Consider the following 6388-nt stretch of genomic DNA (forward strand, 5'->3'; position numbering starts at 1 on the left):
TGGTGACATCTACATTCCCAAATCTTCAAGAGCTGAACAGGTTGGAAGCAGCTCTTCCATGTTTTCTGTATTTGGGACTTCTCACAGGTCTAAAGCAAACGTGGCAGTTTTTTAATGGTAAGAGAAACAAACCATTTTCTCGACTCCTTACTCTGGAGTCTAGGCGGCTCACTCCTTTTGTAGCTACTGGATTTTCTGATGTGAATGGCCTTCATTAGTGTCTCAGAAAATAGCAGTTTTTAAATGGTAATCCCAAATGCTTGACGTCAGTTTGTATTTATGCTTTAGTCAAATTAGGAGCTAAAGACCCTTAAGTATCTGGTGATGCTGTTTGTTTATACTGTTGTGTGGCATGCTGTCCTGCTTTGATGCTATAATGAAGAAGAAAGAGAAGGAAATACAAGCAATTTGCTCTTGAATAAAAAGAAGTAAACATATGCAGTTGAGACAATATTTATTAAATATGTGAGCTGAGATATGCATACTGTTTGTAGACCTCTGGCCTGTCAAATATGGGACACTTTTCAGGGCAGAATTTCCCTCTCCTTTGTGGTTAATCCCCTTTGCACCATACCTATATTGCTACTTCTGTGTGGTTCTTTACCTAGTATTTTGGGTGTGAAAATAACAGTATTTGCCTTTCTTTTACAGTTTTCACTGAAGGATCTCTAAGTGCTTTTCACAAACTAGTGAAATAATTCTCACTTCAGACCGTGAAGTAGGTCAGGATTAACCCCAAATAGCACTGATCAGGAGCTGATGAAAATGTCCTGACAGCCCCCAGAAGGTCATTTCAGACCTGGGAAAAAGGGTTCAACATTTTACCTGTTCACCAAGTTTCCAGATTTGAGGAGCGAGTTAATAAAGTTCCAAGAAAGTTGGGCAACTGGGAAAGTGCTACCCGGTTTCCACCATCTGAAGCTGTCCCAGAAATGGTTTTGTACATCATCAGATTGCTCTGTCTGCCCAAGTCAAAGCTGGCAAATGAAGGGACTGTCAGAGCTGATAGGTAGCACAGTTCTATTTTGTACAAAATAGGACTGATTTCCCTCTGTTTGCTACATAATCCCATCTCCATCAGTAGAGTGCTTTTGGGTAAATATTGCTAGGGGCAACAAGCCATGTTAGAGGCTAAATGGAGGTGACCATCTGCTCTATCAGCTCACGCTGTTGCAGTTACTGCAGAGCTTATCTATTTTGCTGTTTCTGTTGTCAGACCACTCATCTGATACCATAGCTCTACCTATTGCTCCTGTTTCTCCATCAGCTCCTTTGGTAACCTGCCCTTTTCCATGCCTTACCTCCACTGCAAGTCCATGCAGTGATCACAGGTACCCTAAGCCCCCAGTCTGAACCCCACCTTTGGCAATTTAACACAAATGGGCTGATTGCTGACGAGCTGTAGCTTCCATTAAAGCCTGCAACAGCTGCAGTTGTCAGTGCTTTGGAAGGCAGAAAACATTTTACGTACTTGCCTTCAGGCACAAGTGTAGCAGCAAGTTTGCAGTTACTGTTCAGTGCCTTTGCTATAACATCCGCACAATGGTACATAATGGGCTTTCAGGGCTAAATTCAGCAAAAAGCTGCTCTGGTCAATCTCTTTGAGTTTCAATATATGTGGAATAATACATAATTTCAACCAATCCTTCATATAAATGTATATACACATAGTGAGGGTGTGTGTTTAGATGCATAAACATAGCTGATCGCCTCCATGCTGCACCACTGACTGCACCGTAACTTCTACTGGCAAAGAACATCCATCATCTGCTTAGCTGCCGACGGCAGTCTGGGCCCGCTCACTGCTACTTTCTTGAGCATCTGAGATCCAGAGAAGATCCAAAATGAAGCTCCGCATACATATGAAGCAGGTTAAGATCTGAGTTGACCGCTCCTGACCTTGCAAGCTGCGTGTCTGTGTGCTATGGTAATGCGGGAAGGTCTCAGTTTGATCTGGCAGGGGGTTAAAGCCTCTTATCGATGAGTGCTCAGCTCAGAGAGGGGGGTTAGGCCTCTGCTTTTCAAACGTGTTTTACATAAGGTTTTAAAACCAGATTCATGTCTAAGGCAAACATGCCATACTATCCTGCTCCATCTTTTAAAAAAAAGGGGAGTTACCACCTGGGGGACCTTCTGATGTCTTTGCTAGGGTTTGTCGTCCCCTCTGTGTGCACTCTTTTACTGCTAACGAGAGTGGCGTGTACCCAGCCTGAGTCAGACCCATCCACTCCTCTTCCTCAGCTAAGGCATCGACCGAAAGTACTGCCTCCCACCCAGGCTGCCATGCCGATCTAGGTGTCCTGTTCTGCTGCTGCTCCTTCTGTTGGTCACTGGTGCCTATCTGCCATCTCTAATCTCAGTCATGCTGCAAATTCTGCAGGCCAGGACTTGTCTTTTTGTTCTAACGTTGATGTGAGCCTGTCCCCAACAGGATCTGCAAGTGCTCTGATATCTTAGTAAGCATTAAAAAAAAGTCTCTTGAAGTCTTTAAGGATAAGAGTAAACATCCCAGCTCTGTTCCACTAATGAAACACCTTGGCCAAAATGTCCACGTGGCACCTCTGGCCCCTTTCCATCCAGCCTTGTCTCCCAGCATCACACAGGCAGGCAAATCTCTGCCGATGACCTGAGAGTGCCAATGGTGCCAGTGGAGGGGAGCAGGGCTGGTGGCACATGAGGAGCCTCCTCCCTGGGACTCCTCTGCAGATGATGCACGGGTGTCCACGTCAGCCAGGTGCTGGCATGCTCCAGCAAAACAGATTTTTAATGTTATTGGACAGTCATCAGGCTCTTCAGCAGAGGCTGATTGGAGTTAGCACGGTAATTATATTTTGGTTGACAAATGTGGTGACAAAGCACAGCTCCCCTTTAATCTCGCAGTAAAGGCAGCATAGCCCCCGGCAGGGTGCTTATGGCGGGGCTTTGTGCTGTGCGACTGCTGAAAGCAGCACGAACATCTCCAAACACCAGCATAGACTACGGCTGTCCTGGCCACTGGTCTCTGGGCAAGAGCCAGGCATGCTGGTGGCGAAAGTGGTGTTGCCGCTACACTGTGTCCCAGCAAGGCTGCCTGTAACCTTACGGCTGCCCACAAAGCCAGCCAGAAGCCTGGCCTTGGCTGCTGCCATGTATGGTCCATTAAACCCTATTTCTCTGCTTTATCTTCCATCGCCTCAGTCCTGTCCTTCCTCTCCGCCTCACCAGCTGCCTCCTGGCAAGGTCTTGTTGCATGTTAGGGCTTTGGTGTTCACTCCAGCTTCTTGTTTTGGATCTGGTGACTTAACCCTTGCCACTTGACAACTCCTTGGCCAGGCCTCCCCGGCACTGTCATCTCCAGCTCTTCGTTGTCACCTTCTCACGGTCTCTCTATTGTTTCTCCTCCTCTTTGGGAATCCCTGCTCAGCTGTGTCCCCCATCTGGGTGCCCCCATCCAGTTACACAGCTTTTACTGCCATCTCCTCCTCATGTCTCAGACCTCTGGCTCCCTCCTAGCTTGCCACCATTTCTCCACAGCTGCATTTTTCTCGGCTCCTCTGGCATCTCTTCCCAAATGAGTTACCAGCAACTCAAACCGCCTGTAGCCAGAGAGGACTTCTGCTCCCCTTTTGCTTCTCACATTCCCCACTCTTCACCCTTTCTCCCTGGCAGACACATAAGAAATGGGGGAGAGAGAGACATCTTCGACCTTCTCTTCTGCTCTTCCTTATTTGCCTGGCCTTTACGTCTTACCACCTCGTCCCCATCCCCTGAGGTCTCCCCGCTGGGCTGGTGCTGGTGTTCTGTATGCCTGTTTCCCGTTACTCATCCTGTACACAAGATGTTTTCTTCAGCTGACCTGCTAGAACATACCCTTCTCCCCATGCCAGTCTGTCTTGCCAGCCCTACAAAACCCTGCAAATTAAATCATCTGTGGATCTATTTCCCATATTTATGAGTGAGATACTAATCCCTGCATAGTGAAAGGGTCATATGTACAAAAGGGGAAATGAGGACACCAGCATTAGAGGGAGAAGTGCCAGAAGGGGAGACCGAGAGCAAGAGCAGGGCAGATGTCAAGGAGGTGAGTTCACAGTGTTTAAAAAAAATGCAGAAAACTGGAACAACAGCAGATCAGAGTATCACTGACAAGTCACATTGATCTCTTTCCTTGATAGTTCTGCATTTAAGCTCTCACTTTTTCCTGCTCTCTGCACCTATGTCTTCAGAGCAGAGACCAACTCCTCCAAATGGCTCAAAAAAATGTATAAAGAAATTAAAAAAAAACAGCAGACACCCCTTTTCTCTGTGCCTCCTGTGATAACCAACGCCACCTTTCTTTCCCTTTCACCCCAGTGGGAAGCTGATCTATCAGACTGATCCATTTGCGAAGGCAGCCCTCCCAGGTCTCCTCGTCGAAGGCTCCGTCGGAGCTTCTGCCCCTGTGTGAACAGGAAAGATCTTTTGGGCTTCCCCAGCACAGCTCACGCACTGTGCAGGTCCCAGCGGGCAAAGGATTTGCATGTGATGCTGTTACGGTGATCTCCCGAAATTCGGCTCCGTTTCCCATCTGTTGTGTGCTATTACTTTCCCAGGATACAAAAGCAGGTGAAATGTCTGCTGGATGCCACAGAAACCTCTCTGGCTGCAGCCGTGGTAAAATAACCCTCCTTAAAGCAATAGAGATCCTTTTGCGTGCCAGAGCTCCTTTCAGATTGGATTGGGGTTTTTTATTGCCCTATAAAGGATTCTGCAATCAGTGCGCTGGAGGTTTGACAGTTGCATCCCAGTCATATTTTAACACAACGCAGACAGCAGATGCTTCAAGAAGATTATATTTCTTCATGTACGTCGGGTCTCCAGGGAGATTACACAGTCAGGGTCAAGGGCTTTAGGGGGCTGGCTCTATGGCCCCGCAGGAGGATTTTTCTGTTTTCCAGCAAAAAATATCTGTAAAGCACAGGGCGTTCTGCCAAGCCTTCTGTATGGAAGAGTCAGCATGAAATGCTGCTCCCGAGAGAGATTTTACCTATGGCTCTGTCAGGAATCGCTTTTATTATAATAATAGCAGTTGATCAAATAACCTCCAGTGCTGCAACACCTTGCAGCCTGAGTATTGGGGCTGAGCCTGAGCAGAGGAGCAGCGCTTGCTCATTGTACTGTAAAAAGGTTATTCATGTAGGGGAAAACTGTCTGCCTCTGTAAAGGCAGGCAGAAATGGACACTTTGTAATAGTATGGTGTTTTTGAAAGGTAGGTGTCTTGGCCAAGGCAATCATCAGCTGGCCAGCACGGAAGACCTTGCAAGGGAGAGACTTATGTCCAAAGAGGCAACAAAAACCCTCACCGAGTCCCCACTATACACACTGACAAGCCAGAGATGATCTAAGTTTTAATGAGGTTTTCCAAAGAAGCTGCCTCCTCCTACTCCCAATCCTGCATGACTGTTAATTTATCTGCTTTGTATATTGAAGGATTAAGACTGACCAAGCCCTGCTAGAATGGGAATTTCCATTTCCACAAGACTTAGGACTCCAAACCATGACACCAGCCCCTCTAAAATCCAGCCCTGAGAATATTAGTAACTATCAGTAAAATGCAAGTACAGATACAGGCACTCTCGGGTACCAGCTCACAGTCGCGGTGCCCAGAAGCCACTGGAGCCCCCTCCAGCACCAGCCTGGCCCAGTGCGGGCAGGTGGTGCTGCCCCAGGCTCCGGCGGGCAGTGAAGCTGGACGATGCCAACAGGGAGTGCCTGTGCAGCCCAGCCGCTTGCAAGGCAAAGGCATACACCGGCACAGACACCAGCCTTCTCACGACGGTTCCTGATAAAAGGCACAAGGTAGAGTCCTTGGTCCGGACTAATTTCCCTGTTGTTCTATGTCTCATGCAGTTCTCATGGCTCGCAGGCTCTGCGTAAAACGCTACTAAATCACAAAGGGAATGTTTTATGCTCACTGGATGCTGAAATAAGTAACAGCACTGGATGAGAACCAAGGCGAACGCAGACTTCACTTACTACTAAATCCTACCTCAGACAAAGCTGCTTCAAATTTCCATGAGTATTTTCTAAGGAAGGAGCAAACATTAACCAAGGAAACCAGGATTTACCTCAAGTGCTGAAATCTGCACAAGAGAAAGGAGCTGGTTTTAGCAGGTGCCCTGCAAAGCCTGCAGAGCCATATGGGGCATTGGTTTGGCTTTGCAGTGCGGCTGGCCTTCAAACATGAACTGCCCCACCATGTTCCCCCCAGCTCCATGCAGAGAGTTTAATGGTGCCAGAAGCGGTAAATGTCAGGAGGCATTGGTGCGGTGGAATGTAGAAACTATGGTTAGATAAAGCAGTGATCACAAGAGAGGCTGCGTATGTATTAAAGAGCCCTTAAACAGATGTCACAAATAGCCCTGATTT

Source organism: Cariama cristata, unplaced genomic scaffold, assembly GCF_000690535.1.
Source record: "Cariama cristata isolate BGI_N322 unplaced genomic scaffold, ASM69053v1 scaffold38468, whole genome shotgun sequence".
In the NCBI taxonomy this organism is placed as follows: Eukaryota; Metazoa; Chordata; class Aves; order Cariamiformes; family Cariamidae; genus Cariama; species Cariama cristata.